The sequence below is a fragment of the Pinus tabuliformis genome, chromosome 6, assembly GCF_031772625.1.
Source record: "Pinus tabuliformis cultivar Carrire ecotype Pingquan chromosome 6, CPIR1, whole genome shotgun sequence".
Taxonomy (NCBI): Eukaryota; Viridiplantae; Streptophyta; class Pinopsida; order Pinales; family Pinaceae; genus Pinus; species Pinus tabuliformis.
Genome location: NC_142292.1, coordinates 1,785,429,538 through 1,785,450,661, shown reverse-complemented (window position 1 = coordinate 1,785,450,661; position 21,124 = coordinate 1,785,429,538).

The following is a 21,124-nucleotide window of genomic DNA, read 5'->3' as shown; positions in this document are numbered from 1 at the left end:
TATAATTGTAAGAAAAATATCTTTAGGTCAAGCCAGCAAAAATAGATTGTAAAGTAGAGAACCTACATGAACTTACTCGGTAGGGCTGACGTTTTTCCATATATGTAAAATAGTAAAAAAAAGTTCGATAACATAATTTTAAGAAAAATCGAATCAAAATATTTGGATTTTCACCCAAAACGATTAGGGCTACACCAACGTCAAGATGATTTTTCTATTTGAACATTTCATGACCTACTCAAGTCTTGTGCATTACTTTGCCTTATATTCATAGGAAATTTGTTATGGCATTATTAAAATATCAATCCACAATCCAAGTGTATTTTACCAAAAAGGGTAAAACATAAACAAAACAAGAGACATGACTACATGGTGAATAGAACAAGAAATAGGACTCAAGGTTTCTGGGGAATAATAAGCGTAAATCACCTCCCTGATGGCGTACATTACCACTATAAAATTGAGTTTTGGAGATACAAAACCTATTTTACTAGAAATAGGAAACATAAACATAACAAGAAACAAAACAAAACTAGAATCGTGACTATAGAGTTTTGACAAATAAGCAACTTGAACCCACCCATCTCCCTGCGTATATCATGCACTTAAAAACTGGTGGTGTTGTAGAAGTGCAATCCCAACAGAGGAATGGAAATGATAATAGTAACAAGAACTGAATGGAAAAGAGGTATACTAGTCACGCCTCTACTAACATTGATCTTAACAATGTTGCCTATCATCAAATGGGCATGTAGCATAGGATAGAGAAGTCCATCGGTCAGGTGTAGATCTAATCTTCAATTCATTGCCCATCGTAGTTTTAACAAAAATTTACTTGGTAATGTCGACCTCCAACCTAAACCATTCTATTTAATGACATATGGAAAGCTATTAGTTATTTCAAAAGTGAAAATATCTACATAAGCCACCAATAAGGCATTGGTTCACTAGTGAGGTCAACAGATTTTAACCCAACCACCAGGCTTCACTATCACTGTTGTCCATGCCACCTAAATGGCATAATAGGAAAGCACCAGGCAATTTTGGTAGAAAAATTACCATCCAGACTTATCACCTAAACCAATGGAAGTCACTCATGGGAAAGTTTCTTGCATTAATTCTTATAATTAAACAATAAAAATAAAATGTAGTTACCTACCTCTTGAGTGGGTTTAGTATCCTCTGGAAACTTCTCCTCTGGCATAGAGCCTCAATCCTACTTGTCTAAGCTCACATCCATTTCCTCAGCATCTGATTTCATTGCTCTAGGACTCTTGGAACCCTATGGTACAGGCAAATTTGAGGCCTATTTTGTGTCTCTGACATTTATAGGGACGATTGGATCATCAAAATACACCTATGGCAGAGCATCTAGATGGTGAACTCCTACAGTCTTGGGGTGTTTTATTTCCTTGTCTTAATCAATGCATTTTTGCTCTCTTTTCTGCTTAATTTCTTCACTGATTTCAGGGTCGGAAAGATACCTGTCGTCTTCTTTGGCACATAACCCATACCTTCGGCTCCATCTTCCACTGTGGAATCTTGTACATACAGCCTCTTGAGTTCCTCTTGCACTTGTCTAGAAGTATTTTAAAGTTGCAAAGAGTGATGGAGGCTTGGGGATGGGCCATCGCACAGGAGTGTGGGGAACATTGTGTAGATCCCTTCGTAGAATGAAACCACCACAAGTGGAGGCACCTAGAATCCAATTTCTTGTATTCAACCAAATGTATCAACTCAGACCTGCGACAACATGGCTGCGACCTTCCTCTTTCTTCCCTGGAAAAACCTTGAAATGTGAGGGAAATGAATAAATTTTGATATTTGAGAAACAGAATGCGATGATATAGTGACCTTCCTCCTGCTTCCCTGGAAAAACCCTGGAATGCGAGGGAAATGAACAAATTTTGATATTTGAAAAACCCTGGAACACGAGGGAAATAAACAAATTTTGATATTTGAAAAGCAGAAATGCGGTGAAACCTTGAATGGAACTTAAATGAAATGCTTTTGTTTTTTTCAATTGGAATTAAATTCCATTAAATGAAATGTGTAAGTGTTTTCTTTGGCTTAATAGGGAGGTATTGCTTATGGTAAAGAATTATTAACCATATGATGCTTCCTTCTATGTAGGAAAAATTATTTGAGGGGATTTTGGTTGATTTTTCAATGTAATCTTGTTACATTAAATGTGAATTATGGTGACATAAAAATAAGTTGTGTGTGGTCAAAAAGTGCAGTGAAGTCTTAATGTTATAAGATTAATGATTATTTCTAATAAAATGTTTGGATTAGCAAGGCTAACTAATCTATGGAGATGCTCCAATATTATATAAGAAATTGCAGATAGAACAGAAATCAAATGGAAATAAAGAATTTGTCTAGAGAAGATCATACAGAAGAATCTGAGAGGAATTTCCATGGCGGTCTAACCCTAGGGTTTTTTCTGGTGTGAAGATGTCTTTTCCCCTGCACCCAGGAGCGATAACAGGGTGAGGGAATGGTCATAATGCTAGTAAACAAGGGTCAGTACACCTGGTTTATATTTATCTACGACGATTTGGCAGCTTATGGTCTCGCGGGTTTTCTCGGTCAACATAAAGGGGATCAAATGGTGGAGGTGAACATTTTGTTCAGTTGGGCCAATGTCTCTCGGAGGGTGCATTGCACAGCATCACATAGGGATAGTATAACGGAGTACATGTGAACATCATTTTGTATCGACAAGGAACTTGTGAATTATTCTTCTGATTCTATGGAGGCTTCCCAAATTTGGGTTGAGGGGCCACATCAACACCAAACTGGGGTTTCACCAGCGATACACCATGAACCGAAAGTCTAGGTCGATGCATTTACCTCGGAGATGGATGATGTGAAGGTTTCCCTAAATGCCATAGGATTCTCCCACCCGGGCTCAATGGTAAATCTGAACTTTCTTCAACTACAAGAGGACCAGGCTCAACCGGTCCTAAATATCCCATCACCATCAGAGTTACAGTGCTAAGAACTCGAACAACAGGGTCTCGCGACAAATGTACAGAAGGCGTCTTATGTGGCGGTTGGGGGCACGAGCATTCATGGGACTGATACATATGGCATCGTAAATACTGGGAATAATGTACCATGCTCATCAGGAGTAGACCCCCAAGGCTAGCGACCTGCTCCTGCGGCTCGCACTTCAGGATGTTTTGATGGCATCACTCGTCAGGAACCTGGTATTGAGGATACTAGAGCATTAGATTCAGATGAGAATGAGTTAGTAGAGGATGAACAACACCCGATAGAACACGCACAGAGAACGGGGGGGGGAAAGAAAAAAACAAAATGCACCAAGGTGCATGAGAAGGGGCATCTGTTGGTATTCGGAGAAGGTATCAGTATGGCCCAAGCTGCATTTACTGAGAGTATTCTGCTTGTTGGAAGGGTTCGTGGTCGAAATTATACCCCTAGGTGATTGAAGCATTGGACTGTGGAAATTTGGGGACATTTATTGGACCAGTTGCTGGCGGTTATTACCATGACAAGAGGTTGGTTTGCACTCATCTTCATGCAACCAGACCAAGCAAATTGGGTCCTGTCAAAATATTGGCATATAGAGATGAGCCCGATGCTACTCAAGAGGTGGTCGCCACTCTTTGACCCAGAAACGGAGAAATTGAGGGCGAGTCTAATATGGGTTAGACTCTCACGGCTGTCGTTACAATTCTGTTCGAAGGAAATCTTCAGGTGCATTGGGGGTCACCTTGGTATCTATCTCGACCATGATAAAGCCTACATAGAATAGGTTTTCTTAGCCATTGCGAGGATTCTAGGCCGAGTCGGGGCAATTCTAGAGCCTCTATCATATGGAAAGTTATCACTCATTCCATCAATGTCATTAAGAATGGAGTAGCCTAGCGTATTGGAAATGTTGAGCTGGTGCGACTAGGCATTGATGCTTGGTCGGGATGTGGTAATACACACTTTCTATAATAGGAGATCAAACAGACACTTGCACTCGATGACATCACTCAACTCTCACAAATAGCAAATGGAAGAAAATCATCCTAGATATCACAGAAATGGTTTAAAGCACAGGAACTCAGAATACCAGATAGGTGGAGTAGGTTTTGGCATCGTTTCATGGGTGCTTTGGAAGAAGAACACATTAGGATCATTGAAGAGGAGGATGAAATCATATGGGTGGCAACATCACATGGTCGATACACCAACAGGGAAGGATACTCAGCTCTATTATCTGTAGAGGATCCAGTGGAGGTCATTTGGTGGTGGAGACCGTTTTGGAAGTTTAAAGCACCTCACAAAGCCCGCCTATTCATGTGGTGTATACTATCAAATAAAGTGCCCACGAATGATAATCTAAAGTGTCGTGCCTATCATGGTCCATCTATATGTTGACTTTGCAAAGACTGAGCCGAAGATATTGATCACCTATTCCTTCATTTCCCTGTGACTAGTCAGGTGTGGCTATAGATTACTCGCTCCCTCAACATAGTGCTGAGATGAGATGGGTCTCATCTATCGAATGCTTGGAAAACCTGGTGGAACTCTGCAGCAACACCAAAAATTAGGAGCCTCCCTCTGCTAGTATGTTGGGGTATCTGGCTGACTAGGAATCATACTATTTTTCAGGATGCCCCCATACTATAGCCAGCCACTTGTAACCATATTTCTGCTATATATCATTGAACCCTGAAGAATTATCTCTCATTTTTTCTCTTGAACAAAACTGCCACGAGATTTAGATCTTTGGGGACTCTAAGCTTCTTCTAAACTGGATCAACTCTGCATATCATTGTCACGTGCACACACTGAGGGGTTTACTGGATGAAGTCATCACTTTAAAATCACATTTGATTTTATTGTATGCTCACATAGATACAGGGAAAGAAATCTAATCGCTAACTTTCTTTCCAAGGAGGCCACGTAGCAGCACAGGGGGCACTGGTTGATTCAAGAATTTGGAGACTGAGAGTTCTATTAGTTCTTCCACTAGCCATTCATTGAACATGATGGGTTTACATATGAATGATTTGCCAAGATCATTCGGTGGCTAGAGGCATTTTTTATTTTATCTGTTTTGATCTATATGGACAACTATGTTTTTGTTTGTATATATTTTGTCTTTTATTGTATATATTGGATGATCTATATGAACATTGATCTGGATAGGATGGCGTGGTCCATTACCTGTGATTATGCATAATCACATGTAGATGATACAACATGTAATTGTCTTATTTTACTAATGAAAATTACAATTTTTTTCTTGGGAAAAAAAACTAATCTATGGAGATTTTCCATGATGTTTAATAGAGGGAATCAACGTGGGAAAGGTGATATTTCAACTCCCACATTCTTTGAAAAATTGATATGTTATGAAACCAGCTCAAGAAAAGATATAAAAGATAGATAAATGCCTTAGAATTCAGCCTCTTCGAGGGGGCAACCTCCTTTACATTACATAAATGAACAATTCTTGGATGATTCAAATGACAAAACATCCTTTATATATATAGGAGTGTAAGGAGTCACAATTTAATCCAGCCGACCTAACAACAATAATATAAAGCCACAAAAATAACAATAGAGGGATTCTATGGGGCACAGTAATAACAATATGGGGGCAATAGGGGCACAACAATATTAATAAGGGGTATAACTACAATAGTAATGGGGTAATCACTAGTATTATAGGGACCCAACATGCCCCTCTCCTTCAAAAAAGTGTTGTCCTCAACGCTTGATTAGTTCTGGATACTTCTGCATAAGATTTTCATCCTCCCATGTGGAATCTTCAGTGGATAAGTTCTTCCACTTGATAAGATACTCTGAAATTGATCGATTTCGTAGCTGTCGAGTTCTTGTTTCTGTGACTACTTCCGGTTCCAATATAATTTTTCCTTCCTCGTCAAGTTCTGGCAATATTGTTTGAACTAGGAGCTTGTTGCCTATAACCTTCTTTAAACATGAAACATGGAAAACTGGGTGCAATCGAGAAGCTGCAGGAAGCTCCAATTTGTATGCCATAGTACCAATCTTTTGCAACACCTTGTACGGACCATAATACTTTGGTGATAATTTATTATCCTTCTTAGCTTGCTTGAGGGACATTTGCTTATATGGTTGTAGCCATAGGAATACCCAATCACCTACATCAAAACTTCTTTCACTGCGATGTTGATCTGCCTGTTGTTTCATTCTATTCTGTGCCAACACGAGGTTATCCTTTAAGAGTTGGAGGACTTGTTGTTGATGTTCGATGTGATGTTCCACTGCCTGAACCTTAGAATTTTCTCTTAAATATGATGTGATGGATGGTGGTTGATACCCATAAAGTGCCATAAATGGGGTCATTTTTGTTGTTGTATGGAAGGAAGTGTTATACCACCATTCAGCCAGAGGCAACCATTTGACCCATTGTGTCTGTTTATCAGATACAAAGCAACGAAGATATCCTTCCAAACATTTGTTTACTATCTCAGTTTTCCCATCAGATTGAGGATGATAAGATGAGCTATGAGCTAACTGAGTACCAAGACAAGAAAATAATTATGTCCAAAAATTTCCAGTGAAAATGGGATCTCTGTCACTTACAATAATCTTTGGGTTTCCATGTAGCTTTTGAATTGTTTCCATAAATGCAGTAGAAACTGTACTGGCTTTAAATGGATGTGATAATGCACAAAAGTGTGCATACTTGGTAAGTCTGTCAACTACCACCATGATGACACTCTTTCCCTCAGACTTGGGTAAACCTGTGATAAAATCCATTGAAACCTCCTCCCAACGTTGGCTTGGAATGGATAAAGGTTGTAATAGACCCAGTGTCTTAATTGTTTCAACTTTATTTTGTTGGCAAACCAAACATTCCGCCACAAACTTTTGAATATCTGATTTAAGGCCATCCCAAAAAAATTCCTTCTTAACCCTGTGGTAAGTTTTTAAAAATCCTGAGTGCCCTCCTAAGGGAGAAGTGTGCAATTCCATAAGAATCTTTTGTTTTAGCTGGGAATTCTTACAGAGGTATAAGCGATCTTTGTACCATAACGAATCATTTTGCCAGCTAAATGTATCAGACGTACTGGAATCTTGTTGTAACTTTCGAATAAGTGCCCACACTTCTTCGTCATTCTTCCATTCCTCCCTTGCTTCATTTATCCAATCTGGTTGGATAATAGAAATGGCGCACAACAATGCTTCCACATCCTCATCCTTTCTTGAGAGTGCATCTGCCACCACATTTTGCTTCCCTTTTTTGTAGATGATTTCAAAGTCATAACCCAACATCTTTGTGACCCACTTTTGTTGCTCTTCAGAGGATAATCTTTGTTCTAAAAAGTATTTAAGGCTATCATGATCCGTTTTTACCTTGAAGTGTCTTCCCATTAGGTAGGGTCGCCATTTCTTAAGTGCATGGAGTATTGCCAACATTTCCTTCTCATAAATAGCTTTGCTTAAAAACTTTCCCTTGATTGGACGACTTTCAAAAGCAATGGGTCTTTCATCTTGCATTAGAACAGCACCAATTCCATTTCCTGAAGCATCACATTCCACAATAAAGGTTTTTGTGAAGTCCGGTGTAGCTAAGACCGGTGCTTGGCACATTGCCTCTTTAAGATGTTCAAAGGCCTTTGTTGCTTCCGGAGTCCATGAAAATGCATCTTTCTTCAATAATGTTGTTAGAGGTGCTGCTATTCTCCCATAATACCCTGTCAACCCAAGAAATCCTCGCAGATGCTTTATGGATGTGGGGATTTTCCATTCCTTAATGGCTTTAATTTTGCTAGGGTCTACCTTAACTCCTTCATGAGATACAATATGACCCAGATATTCCACCTCCTGGACTCCAAAGAAACATTTGGATCTTTTTGCATATAATTGTTTCTCCTCCAATAGTTGTAGCACCCTGTCAACATGTTCAACATGATCCTTCCAAGACTTGCTGTAGATTAGTATATCATCAAAAAATACTAACACAAATTTTCTAAGGAATGGTTTGAAAATTGAATTCATCAAACCTTGAAATGTTGAAGGTGCATTGGTAAGGCCAAAAGGCATGACCAAAAATTCATAATGACCCTCATGAGTTCTAAATGCTGTTTTCGGAATGTCTTCAGTCTTCATTCTGATTTGATGATATCCTGAACGAAGATCCAACTTGGTGAAGTAAATTGATCCATGCAATTCATCCAGTAATTCATCAATGACAGGAATGGGGAACTTATCTTTAATAGTGAGCTTGTTGAGCTCCCTATAATCTGGACACATGCGCCATGATCCATCCTTCTTGTGCACCAATACTACTGGAGCAGAGAAAGAACTTTGACTCGGTTGAATTATACCAGCCTCTAGCATTTCTGCAACCATACGTTCAATTTCACTCTTTTGGACATAGGGATATCTGTACGGCCTGATGTTTGGAGGAACACTTCCTGGAATCAGATGAATAGCATGATCATGATCACGCATAGGTGGGAGACCTTTGGGAGTCTCAAATACCTTGGAATGATTGTCCAGGACTTTTTGGAGATCTGGAGAAATAGATGATTCCGATGTGGAAACATCTAGCGAACATAATTGTGCAATTACACCTCTTTGCTCCTTTTTTAGAAGCTTTGTCATACCATTAGAGCTGATTATCTTTCCTGGTTTCCCTGCAATACCCCTTAATTCAACTTCCTTTCCTTCTGTAGAAAATTTGATGAAAAGTTCTTGAAAATTAAAAGCTATTGTACCCAAGGATTGTAGCCATTGGACTCCTAGTACAACATCAACACCTCCCATTGGAATGGAAAGCATTGGGCTAGTCAATACATATTCTCCCATGGATAGCTTGATATTATGGCACTTTCCAGAGCAATTTATTGTTCCTCCATTTGCAATCATCACTTGACACTCTGGTGCTGGATATAGGAAGCAATTCAATTCTTTTGCTACCTTACAATGAATAAAATTGTGGGTGCTTCCTGAATCAATCAACACTATTACCTTTTTCTTCTTGATTTGTCCTTCTATCTTGATGGTTTGAGGAGTGGTAATTCCCGCCAATGCATTACAAGATATGGTCGGATTTATTTTTTCTTCATCTAGGCTTTGTTCCTGGAGTATATCCTCTTCTTTTGACCTTTCTTGCTCCTTTTCTTCTTCCTCTTCACAATCTATGTAGAATAATTTCTTCTCAGCACACTTATGACTTTTAGTGTATTTGCTATCACAACTGTAACAAAGCCCTTTTGCTCTTTTTTCTTCCAATTGTTGTGGTGTCAACCTTATAGGTTGTGGAAGACTAGGGGCAACAACACTTCCATCTTTATAGTTGTGAGTGGTATGCTTCCTGGTTGCCATAATTTTGCTTTCCATTTTTCTTGCTAACCTGAATGCCTTCTCTAATGAATCAGGTTCCCAAAGGCGAACATCATGTTGGATATTATCCTTTAAAGACCCTATGAACACATCAATCCTATGCTCCTCTGGAATATCTTTTACCCTTATGTTCAATTTTTGGAACTCCTCAATGTGCTCCATTATTGAACCCTTTTGTTTGAGACTTATCAATTGGCTAAAAAAATGTTGCTTTTTGTATCCTCATAATGTGCTATCAATTCTTCCGTAAAAATTGCCCAAGTGATAAATTGTTTACGAGGGCAAAGCCATTGATACCATACAAACTGATTTGGTTCCAAATATAAAGTTGCCATACGTACCTTTTGTGTGTTTTGCACATTATTGAGATCGAAGAATTGCTCCATCTGTAATATCCATGTTGCGGGATCCTTGCCATCAAACTTCCTCATATCGATTTTTGGAATATGGTGGGTCTTCGATCCAACATTAGAGTCTATGGAATCATGATTAACATTTCTTTTGTTCTCATCATGAGTTTCCTTTACTACCCTTTCACCATTAGTGACCCTTTCTTGTAGCAACTTCTTCAATTCTTCCATGTCTGTCTTCAAATCTATCTTCAAATCGTCCATCTTAGCTTCTACGCCTTTCTTTAAACAATCCATCTTAGCTTCTACGCCTTTCTTTAAATAATCCATCTTAGCTTCTACGCCTTTCTTTAAACCATCCATCTTAGCTTCTCCATCTTTCTTTAAACCATCCATCTTAGATTCTGTTCCTTTTTGTGCAAGTGACACTTGTTGCACTTGGTCTCGTAATTTTGATATATCATGTTGCATTTCTTCCTCTTCTTCATGAGTCATGCTAGAGCTTTCAGGTTGCTTACTAGGTGTTTGCATTTTCTTTCCTCGGGGCATCAATTACCGATAATAATGCTTTACTATGCCCTTTGAATTCCTTCAAACCAAGCTTAGGCAAAAATTTAAAAAAAAAACTACACACCTTTTTTCACTTTGTAGAATCCTGATATTGAATCTGATGTATCTCTGTAATTTCGAATCATCCAGTTTTGAAATTGTGACTTGTAGTATCCTTCTGTTTCCTCTTTCCAATGCCACTAGTCTGATCCAAATTGGGTTCTCCAAGAAAGAGTTATGCACAATCTCCCGCAGTGACCTGATTATAGACTAGTTCCGTAGAGCGAACTTGTATGAAGTGCCACGTGTCACTGTTTCGACCTTTGACTCTGAAAAATACATACAAGAAAACTACAATCTGTCCTCTTTCTATACCTTCTTACGAAATTTCAATCTGATGCTCAGAAAGAAAGTTATGACGATTTTCCCCAGGTCACCTATTTGGAATGTAATTCAGGAGTCTCCAAAAATACCAACTTCCTCAGATCATATCTCTGCAAATATAGCGCGAAAAGCTCTGAAATTCAGACCCGAGGTTTAGCGCAATTTCTTCTCAAATTGATTTTTTTTCAACTTCTGAAACATCGCAGAAAGAAAGTTATAGCGAAAATGCCACGATGACCTGTTTGGAGCAGCAAAACCCTAGAATCCAAAGCTCTGATACCAAATGTTATGAAACCAGCTCAAGAAAAGATAGATAAACGCCTTAGAATTCAGCCTCTTCGAGGGGGCAACCTCCTTTACATTACATAAATGAACAATTCTTGGATGATTCAAATGACAAAACCTCCTTTCTATATATAGGAGTCTAAGGAGTCACAATATAATCCAGCCGACCTAACAATAATAATATAAATCCACAAAAATAACAATAGAGGGATTCTATGGGGCACAGTAATAACAATATGGAGGCAATAGGGGCACAACAATATTAATAAGGGGTATAAGTACAATAGTAATGGGGTAATCACTAGTATTATAGGGACCCAACATGATATCTCTCTATCCATAAATATTAGAGGTGGAAAAATAACCTCGACTGTAGAGTTAAGTTTGTTCGAACTTAGTTATATCTTGAATCACAAATTGTTGTTGAAATCATGGATATGATGAACATTTGGTAGATTGTGGGATAGTCTTGTGAAAAATAAGTTGAGGTACAAGGTAGGGAGGAGGAACCATTTTGGTGGAACTTGGCCATAAAAGGGACATCTATATTTTCATAGTTTTTAAAGAGAAAATACACCTACTGGATTATGATTGCAGGCACATCACTTTAGTAGCTAGACTGATGTGTAAACACTAACCAAAGGGTATTTAGCTAAACCCACAAAATTATCATAGGTGCTTCTAGAGAAGTAGGTGTTCTTGTGCTCTCATTAGTTAGGTATGGGCAATGAAGGTAAAGTAAGTGAAGGATTTGGCCACTGGTCTTTCCTATAATTTTGGTCCAATTTTTCAACATCACCATTTTTAAGGTAGTTGTACATTTAGAATTGATAAGGACAACGTGAAACTGAGACAAGCTTTGATAGATCCTTTTAGTTGAGAACTACAATTGGGAGGAGATATCAAACATATTTTGGGAAGAGTATCTAGTAATGTGGCTAAGATGAGGGTTATGATTGCCTAAAGTAGGTATGTTGCATGTGTATATATTTCCCCATGGTTATTCTAGTTATCATCATGTGCAATTGTAATAAAAAAATCCACAGGAATATTAGAGATCTACCTATGTATGCTAGTCCTACCATAATAAAGTTACACATGTAAAGGCTTCATAAAGAAAGTTATCTACTTGTGATCTCATAATACAATATTTAGATAAGGGGAGTTATCATAGGTACAAGCCATACTTACTAGGTGAAAGTTTGATATGTGCCATGCGATTCAAGTATTGGTCATAAGAGGAGGACATATATGAAGCATAGAACCCAACTAAAGGATGAGTTGGAAGGCATGACCGAGGAATTTTTTGTGTCATCTTTTACTAAGTTTTGGCACAGAGAGAAGCTCAACAAAACTTGAAAAAATATGAATTTGTAGAAGTAAACATGTAGAAGGTTGAATATGTGGATTTATATAAGGCTTAGTACACAAGGCTAATGAGTCATCTCATATATTCTTTGCCCCTACTTTTATGGATAATTTGTGTATCTCTCTAAAGAAATAAACTCTTTTGTACTCTTTTTTTTTTGTTAAGTGGCTTATGGTTGGTTGATTCTCTATTATAATTTTGAATCTTTTGCAGCTACTCTAGTTTCCTATATATAAGAGGTTTGTAAGGTACTTAAAGAGATTCAATATTAGGGATAATTTGTAAGAGGGGTTACATTTTTTTATCAATTTTTGGTGTTCACTCTACATTAGAGTTATGTAATACCATGCATGTTATTAGTATAACGAAATACTATTCCACTGATGTGTTTGTATTTGTATTATATTTGGGTGATATATGCATGTTTTTATTCATTTGAATGATGTTAGTTCTAATGGTTTAAATTGGCACCAATAATATCATAATGAATGTGATCCCCGCTAAAATATTTGACATTTTATTACTTAATGGGAATTATTATATGTGCCTCAAGTGAGACCTTCTTGGCCCTAGAAGATGGAATATGTTAGGAAATTAGACAATAATAGGCCATTTTTGGAAACATTCCATTAACTTTGAGTGTATCATAGAGGCAACATAAAATATTGGGAAATAATTGTCTAAAATCTTTGAACTATGTTAGATAAGTTAAATTAGTGTTTAGTGATTGAGGGGGTAGGCTTAACCTACAAAATGATCTTATTTAGGGATGCTAAATTACTTGGAAATGGGTTGGAAAGGTAGAAGGTGACATTAAGAAGAGGTGCTTCAAGAAAAAATCTATTTTAATGGCTTTGGGAAAAAATGGAAAAGAAATATTACTTCTAGGAAATTTTTTGGCTATGTTAGTGTACAATTTTTACCTCGGAAAAGATGATTTTTCACTAAGCCATGATGGTAATTGGAGTAGTTAAAGACCTCTCAAGTATTGTCTAAGTGGATAGAGGAAGATATGGTGTACTTAGTCATAGTGGGGTACTAAGCTTGGCATTTTATTTTGAGATGAAGGTGGTGTTGTAAGCCAAATACCTTATAATTACAAAATTATTAGCCTTAGTTTGATATTAGAACAATTGATGACATTGTAGTGTAGAGTATGCTGCTTGAGTGAATCTTTAGGGAGTTAAAACCCTATGTACTAATTGTAAAAAAATCATTTCTTGGATTGATTTGGTCGCTCGGGGTATGGGAGCTACTACAATGTAGTTGTCCAATCTGCCAAGTTACTTCCCAAATCTGCAAGTTCTTTGGTTGCTCGCAAAGTGTTTGAAGAAACACCTAAATGAGATAAGTGGGGCAGCGCTTGGGGCATTTGGGATATGTTTTTGAAAATGTTTCGCCATGATGAAGAGGGTAGGCATGAATCTATCCCTCACTTCTTGCGGAAAAAACTAGTAAAGCATGGATCTTCAAATTCATAACCACCCATTTTCATAATATTTGTAAAACCTCTCTCACAAGGGACTACCTGTATCACGATGTTAGTAGCTAACTTGGTAGTCATGCTTGCTACCAAACTCCATGAACATACAAGAATTCTAGTTGTGCTTTTGAGGCTTACGTAGAAAGGTAGGATGCCACAAGAGGAATTCCATTTAAGCGACTATGACATTCAAAATGAGGCTTTAATCTCCCTCGTTGTAGAGATGAAAGGGGGAGCTAAGGGAGAGGAGGTTCCTTCTACCACCAAGTCAGGAAGCCCGCAAGCCTGGTCCCAACTCTTCAAATTTTAAGGATTATTCAGGCTTGGGTTTTATGGTTGAGCACTCTCTAGCCACTCCTAGCTTGGAACTAACAGAGGTTGGTGTCAATTTGAGGGCTGCATACTAACTTAATCAAGCAATCATATGTTGTTTCAACGGTTTTTTACCCTCATCATATGCCCTTAGGGACTGGATCTAACAAAACTAGGCTCATAACCTAGAATTGATATTTTTCTTAAAGTTTTTTTTGTGGTGATCTTCAAATTTCTTGAGGATAAGCAAAAAATCCTTGACCAAGGTCCATGGTTTTGGGGATGAATTGGTCTTCCAGTGAAGCCATGGTTTCCCAACTACAATCCTCTCACTATGTCATCAATGACTACTCCAGTATGGGAAAGATTGCCTAGTTTTCCCATTCACTTTACCCATCCAGATCTCTTAGAAAAAGTGGGAAATTTAAATGGAAGATTCATCAAAGTAGACAGGGAAAGACTTTTGAAAGGCATTTTTAGCTATGTCTACATATGTGTTTACGTAGATCTCAATGAAGGTCTACCAGATAAAATAGAGCTCAAGTGGATGGGCATTGTGTATTCCCAACCCTTGGACTATGAAAATACAACTTTTTGATGTAGGAATTACCAACAAGCTAGACAAATTCAAACTGTATGTCCCTTTCCGAAAGGGGCTTCCTCCTTACAGTCATCTAAGAACTATAAACGCAGTTGGAGGGATCTTAAGGAAAGAAGGGGATCCAAAAATTCAACTAGACAGGGAAGAGACAACCCACAACATCCTAATACATTGAACAATAAATCTTAATGCATTCAAAGCATATTGTTTTGGATTAAATATTCCTCTACATGTTTCACTATAGAAGTAGATATGTCCCTCTAAAGTTGATCGAGTGTCTACTAGTAGATTTGTGCTTAAGGTTGATTACTACCTTGTTCCATGAATTAGGATAAACTTTGGGTCCTCTTTTAGTAGACACTCAAGCAACTTTGGAGGGACATATTTGCTTCTATAATGAAATGCATAGAGGAATCTTTAATCCAAAACAATATAATCCCAATGCATTATTGTTTATTTCGTAATGCATTTATCTATGCTCAATATCGTCTTTCTATTCGTCGTGGTACTCACAACTTTGAGCCCAAGAACTAGCATGAGGATAGGGGATATCGGTTGAGCCATATATAGGGTATATTGGCCCACAATGGGGATAGCATAGGAGGAAGACACCTAGCAATTAGGTCAATTTTGAATAATGGTTTTGGCTTATGACCATTATTAGCTTAGTGAGAATAAATTAGATGATGTGGGAAATGTGTGGGTTAACCCAATGCATTGTGTGCACTAATAAGTCTTGATTGTGGTTTGATGATTTGTTATCATGGTTAAGTAGAGATTTATGCTTAAACACAATTGTGGAGCTCAACACTAGTGTATGAATTATGGTGCATGTACTAAAATAACTCTGGATAGAGAGATATAAAGAGGGAGTGAGAGGGATAAGGATATGTATAGAGGGAGGGAGAGAGATGAAGATATAAAGAGAGAGTGGGCATGAAAGAGTAGGAGATAAAGAGAGAAGCAAAGGAAGAGATAGAGAGGAAGGAAGGGAGAAGGAGAGAGGGAGTGAGGGAGAGAGAGGGAGAGGGAGGTAGCGAGAGATCTAGAGAGTGGGAAAGCGTGGGAGAGAGAAGGAGAGTGAGAAGGATACAGTTCTCAGATATATTTGAGGTCATTAGGTCATATTAAATCTATCATGTTCTTTAGGGCACTCACATAAGTGCACCTTCAATCTGTGTCTACCACTATCCATGTTTCTCTATCTTCATCTTTGCCTTTTTTAACAATCCTTATCAAGCTTTTATTTTGTAGTATGTCCTATTCATTCAATTTTGTTTTTTATTAATGTAAAGTTATTACTGAAAGGAATTTTTTTTTCATAAATTAATACTTTTGTTGCTTTATTTCACAAGTAAAGTATATTTTGTAGGCAAACCCTATAAATTGTGGACACTATTTGTCTAGATTTATTTGAACTGATGTTTGAGATTTTTATCGAGGACAAAGAGAAAGGAAGACCTAGTTTTGGGGGATGAAATAGTTATGGTAAAAAAGAATCTTTTGAATGAAACAATGTTTTTTCATGTTATAAAATGCCACCCATGTAACCAAACAACAAAAGATGTTCAAACCAAGTTGTAAAATCTAGAATCTATATTTGATGTAAAATCACATTTTTGTCGAGAACTATATAGGCTAGGAATAAAACTCAATCTATATATTGTGTTAAGTCATTTTTGTGTAGCTTAAAGATTTGTTTCACATAGTTACTTTGGGTACCTTGTCCAAGGTGATTCTTAACAATTGATCTTAAGCGTTATGCTTAAGGTTGATTACTACTTTATTCCATGAATTAGGATCAACTTTGGTTCCTCTTTCAGTAGAAACTTGATCAACTTTGGAGGGACATATCTACTTATATAGTGAAACATGTAGAGGAATTTTTAATGCAACAATACACTATGAATGCTCTAGGATTTATTGCTTAGTGCATTTGTCTATGCTCATTATCATCTTTCTATTTGTCACGGTACTTACAACTTCAATCCCATGAACTAGCATGAGGTTGAGGGATATCGACGCAACCATATAATAGGGGATATTGGCCTATGAATCAACTAGCATAGGAGGAAGACACCTAGCAATGAAGTCAATTTTGAATAACGATTTTGGATTAGGACCATTATTAACTTAGTGAGAATAAATTAGATGATGTGGCACATGTGTGGGTTAACCCAATGCATTGTGGGCACTAATAAGTCTTGACTGTTGGCGTGATTATTTGTCATTGTGATCAAGTAGAGATCTACGATTAAACACAAGTGTGGAGCTCAACTCTAGCATATGAACTATGGTGCATGCACTAAAACAACTTAGGTGTTAATACATATATATTTTTTTATCTTTTATTATTATATCTGTTTCTTTAACTATTAATATATATAATATATACACATAGTAAATGGGCCTTGATCACTAGAGAAGTGAGGGTGGTGATATTCTCTCACCAAGATTCTATTCCCCCTAGTACAGGTTAGTCCTTGTAGCTCGTCATGGATGCACAAATTTTACATATATAATGATGTACAAAGTTCTTAGCTTGAGTGGTAACAAATTTCTTCTTTGCTATTGATTAGGCAACAACATATTACACACACACACACACATAAGAAAAGCGAGCCCTGTTGATAAATATCAATACAAAGTTTTATGACTATTTAACAACTTTAATAAAGGTTCGAGTGTAAAAAAACAAGCGCTATATAGACATACACAACATTGAGTAGTAGAATCATACATCAAACAATTATGTAATAACATGGATCAAAACAAATGCAAGTGGTAGATATTCTTTATCATTTTTTAATGGCCCACTCCACCTCTCATTCTATAGCTCCATGTTCAGTGCAACAACTTTCCAACCACAATTATCTCATTGCTTTTCTTCTTTTGAAATGTCAAGTTGAAAAACCAATAACTTATTAGGATTACACGACATTGTGGTAAACTTGCTTTGCTCTTCCATAATCCCTTTCTCAAACTTTATCCATCTAAACAAACCATTTCCCTTTCAATATAATGTATTGTTTCTTGTCTTGCTCATATTAAAATTGATTCAATACACATATAAAAAAAGACTACAAAACCTTCTTAAAAACAACATGCACATGGTTCGAGATATACCCTCCTTCCATATTCGTGAAATATTCCAAATTTTTAATTACTTCTTTTAATTTTTATTTTTTTTGCAGAAGCAAGAGTCGAACCTTCTATTTCATTAATTTGTAAATAAAATACATACAATACAATACAACATTCCACTAGGAGCTATAGACCAAGGAAAAAACCAATCTCAAACTGCCAATGAGCCCAAGGTAAAAACCCCATCCCCTACCAACAAAACCTCAAAACTCTCAAAGGAAAAACAAAGCTGAAGCCAGCTAACGAGAATAAAGAATCGGACCCGAAGAGGAAAAAAGGTACCAATCTATAAGGATTTTAGGTCCGAATAACTCATGATCCCTCGACCCTGTAGAACGTACAAAAAACGACGATTCCCGCCAAGAATAAAATGCATCAACAATTCCCGCCGTCATCCTGACTTGCTTCTTTAATCTCAACCATCCAACCACCTCGCCCTATCCCACGGCAGTGGACGATTTCGCAGTACTTAAAAGCTCGATGGTTACCCACATGGACCCACCAACATGCTCAACCGTTCTTGACCATAGATCCACCTTGCTTAATCCAACGGCTGAGGATCATATCGCACAGGTCTACAGCACTGAGCAATAGCGTGCGATGAGGGCAGTATTCTATTTGACCCCTAGGCCATGTGTAGCTCATTCAATGGAATCGCTCCCATATCATAAAAACCACTTCCCACTTGCAAGGCCTGCGATCACCGATAAACCACCCCAAACGTGGTATTGCGTCCAAAGAAGGAAAACCAAGGGTTTTGAGGCCGCCGTGAGATCTTGTATTCCATCCCCTCGCAGCATCTCCCCTACCTGAACCAATGGAAGAAGTGACTCCCGCCATCCTGCCGACCATCCAAAAAATAAAGTCTCCTGAGCTGCTTCCATCTGGAGCCTCAATGAATGTACTTACCAGGGTTGTGAAGGCCGACAATGGCCTGCATCCCACTAAAGACCAGACTGTGAAAAAACCGTTAATCATAATGAAACTAAGTCATTTAGACCCCACCTCCATGGCCCTATTCCGAAACACCATCCTGTCTTCATCTGCCTGGTCCTAACAATTTGCCCTTAATTTGTTCTGAGGTAACTCTTGCCAACCCATCGCAACCCTATTTTCTATACAGATCACTCCTTGATTGGCCAGAATATCTGCCAATTTATTGGCCGTTCTTCGCACATGTTTAAAACTTATTGCTTGAAGGCCCTAGAGGTGAAGCTAAATCCATTGAAAGACCTGGATCAGCCTCCAGTTTCTTGAGGCATTTTCCAGCATCGTACCATAGCTTATTCTCTTGACCGAGTTAATGATTAACTCAGGATCAGCTTCAACAATCACATTTTAGTGGTTATCCTGTTTCAGGAAATCTAAACATTGCTCCATAGCCATTAATTCTGCCATATTGTTGGTGGCTCTACCTAACTGGTAATGGAAGATGAAAAGAATACTTCTGTTCTCATCCCTTAACACCCCTCCATAACCAGGAGTGCTCGAGTTTCCTTTTGAAGCCCCATCAGTGTTGAATTTCAAAAAACCCTTAGGGGGAGGAAGCCAGAAATCCTACTCAAAATCCATTGTTATTACCTTCCTATCCAGACCCTGACGAATAAGTCCTTGCAAACCCAACTGACTAAGAATCCTCAATTCTGCTGCTGAAGGTGGGTTCTTAGGGGGATTTCGCACTATAGTGCCAACCGTCTCCTTAAGCTGTATTAAGATCTGCTCATAAAGGCATTGGGAGGGCTTCTTTTCATTTTTGAAGATTCTATTGTTCGTTTCTTTCCAGACATTCCATATAATGAAGCTTGGCGTAAGAGCCCATGTTGAGCCAAGAATTTCATAATCTGAAAAGTTTCTTCTCAAGTTGTTAAGGGTGTTGATAATACTCCCTTTGTCCCTATCAGTCTGTTGGAATATGTTGGCAAAAGAATACCACAACCTGGAGGTAAAAATGCAATTGTTGAGAAGGTGCTCCATTATTTCCTCTTGGGCTTCACAGAGTTGGCATCTGGAAGGCCCCAAGACACCCCTCTTCCGAATATTATCCTAGGTCAAAATTTTCTTATGCTGAACCAGCCACATGAAGAGTTTAATCTTCATCCAACCTTGATGCCTCCATAGGTCCTGCCAAATCCTATCCGGAATATGGGAATCCAGTTCAAGGAGTATGAGTTTTTCTTCCTTAATATTAAAGGTACCCTCATTATTGTTGCCCCATCTCAGTTGGTCATGCCCCCCCAACACTAAAATCTTCCTTTGTTCTAACATTTTCATAAGTGCCTCTACTTTAGCTTTCAGGGGGTTGTCATCCCTATAATCAAAGTTCCTCCAATTTCTCCATTTTCCTATACTATTGGTTTGGTCCCAAAAATATTGTACTTTAGATAACCCTTTAGTATCTATCTCTTTCTTGAGGTCCCCCAAGTCCTATTTTAACAATATAGGTTCTTGTTGCCATTTATCCTCCCAGAATAAAGCTAAGTCTCCCTCTTTGATTTCCTAGAAGCTATTTTTTTGTACTAAGCACCTGTTCTCCTAGGCTTTATTCCATATGTGTGAACCCTTTATATTTCCAAACATCTTTATGTGATCATTATTTTTCCAAGTGCTGACATATTTTTCTTTCCAAATAATAGCCCACTGAGCCTTTGGGTCTTTTACCCAACACCACCATAATTTTGCCCCTAAAACCTTGCTTAGAATCTCTGGATCATCCAATTCAAGACCTCCATGGTTTTTAGGTTTGCAGATTTTTTCCCAGGCTACTAAGGCCTATTTCTTTCTTTCTTCCCCCTTGCCCCAAAGAAAGTCTCTTTGTATAGTTCTGAATTGTTACAGGACTCCTTTTGGTGTTGGGAGAGCTGATAGCATGAAGACTGGGATTGATTGAAGCACAACCTTTGTAAGCACTAACCTGCCAGCCAAGTTTAAAGATCTAATAGTCCACTTCCTAATTTTATCTTGAAACTTATTAATCACCGACTCCCAAATGCTCTTGTGTAAAGGTTTAGTAGTTAGAGGAACTCCCAAATATTTTGAAGGGAGGACATCCCTTTGAAAGCCCAGAATTCTAGAGATATTCCTTTGAATAGCAATATTTGTATTGAAGAAAAAAATCTTAGATTTGGAGAGATTAACATCCATACCTGTAGCCATGGCAAAATCATTCAGGATTTTTTTATACACAAGAGCTTCCTTGACCGTGGGGATTCCTTGCAGCATGGTATCATCAACAAATTGTTGATGAGTCAAGGCCTGTCCATTCTCAGAAAGTTGGAGACCCT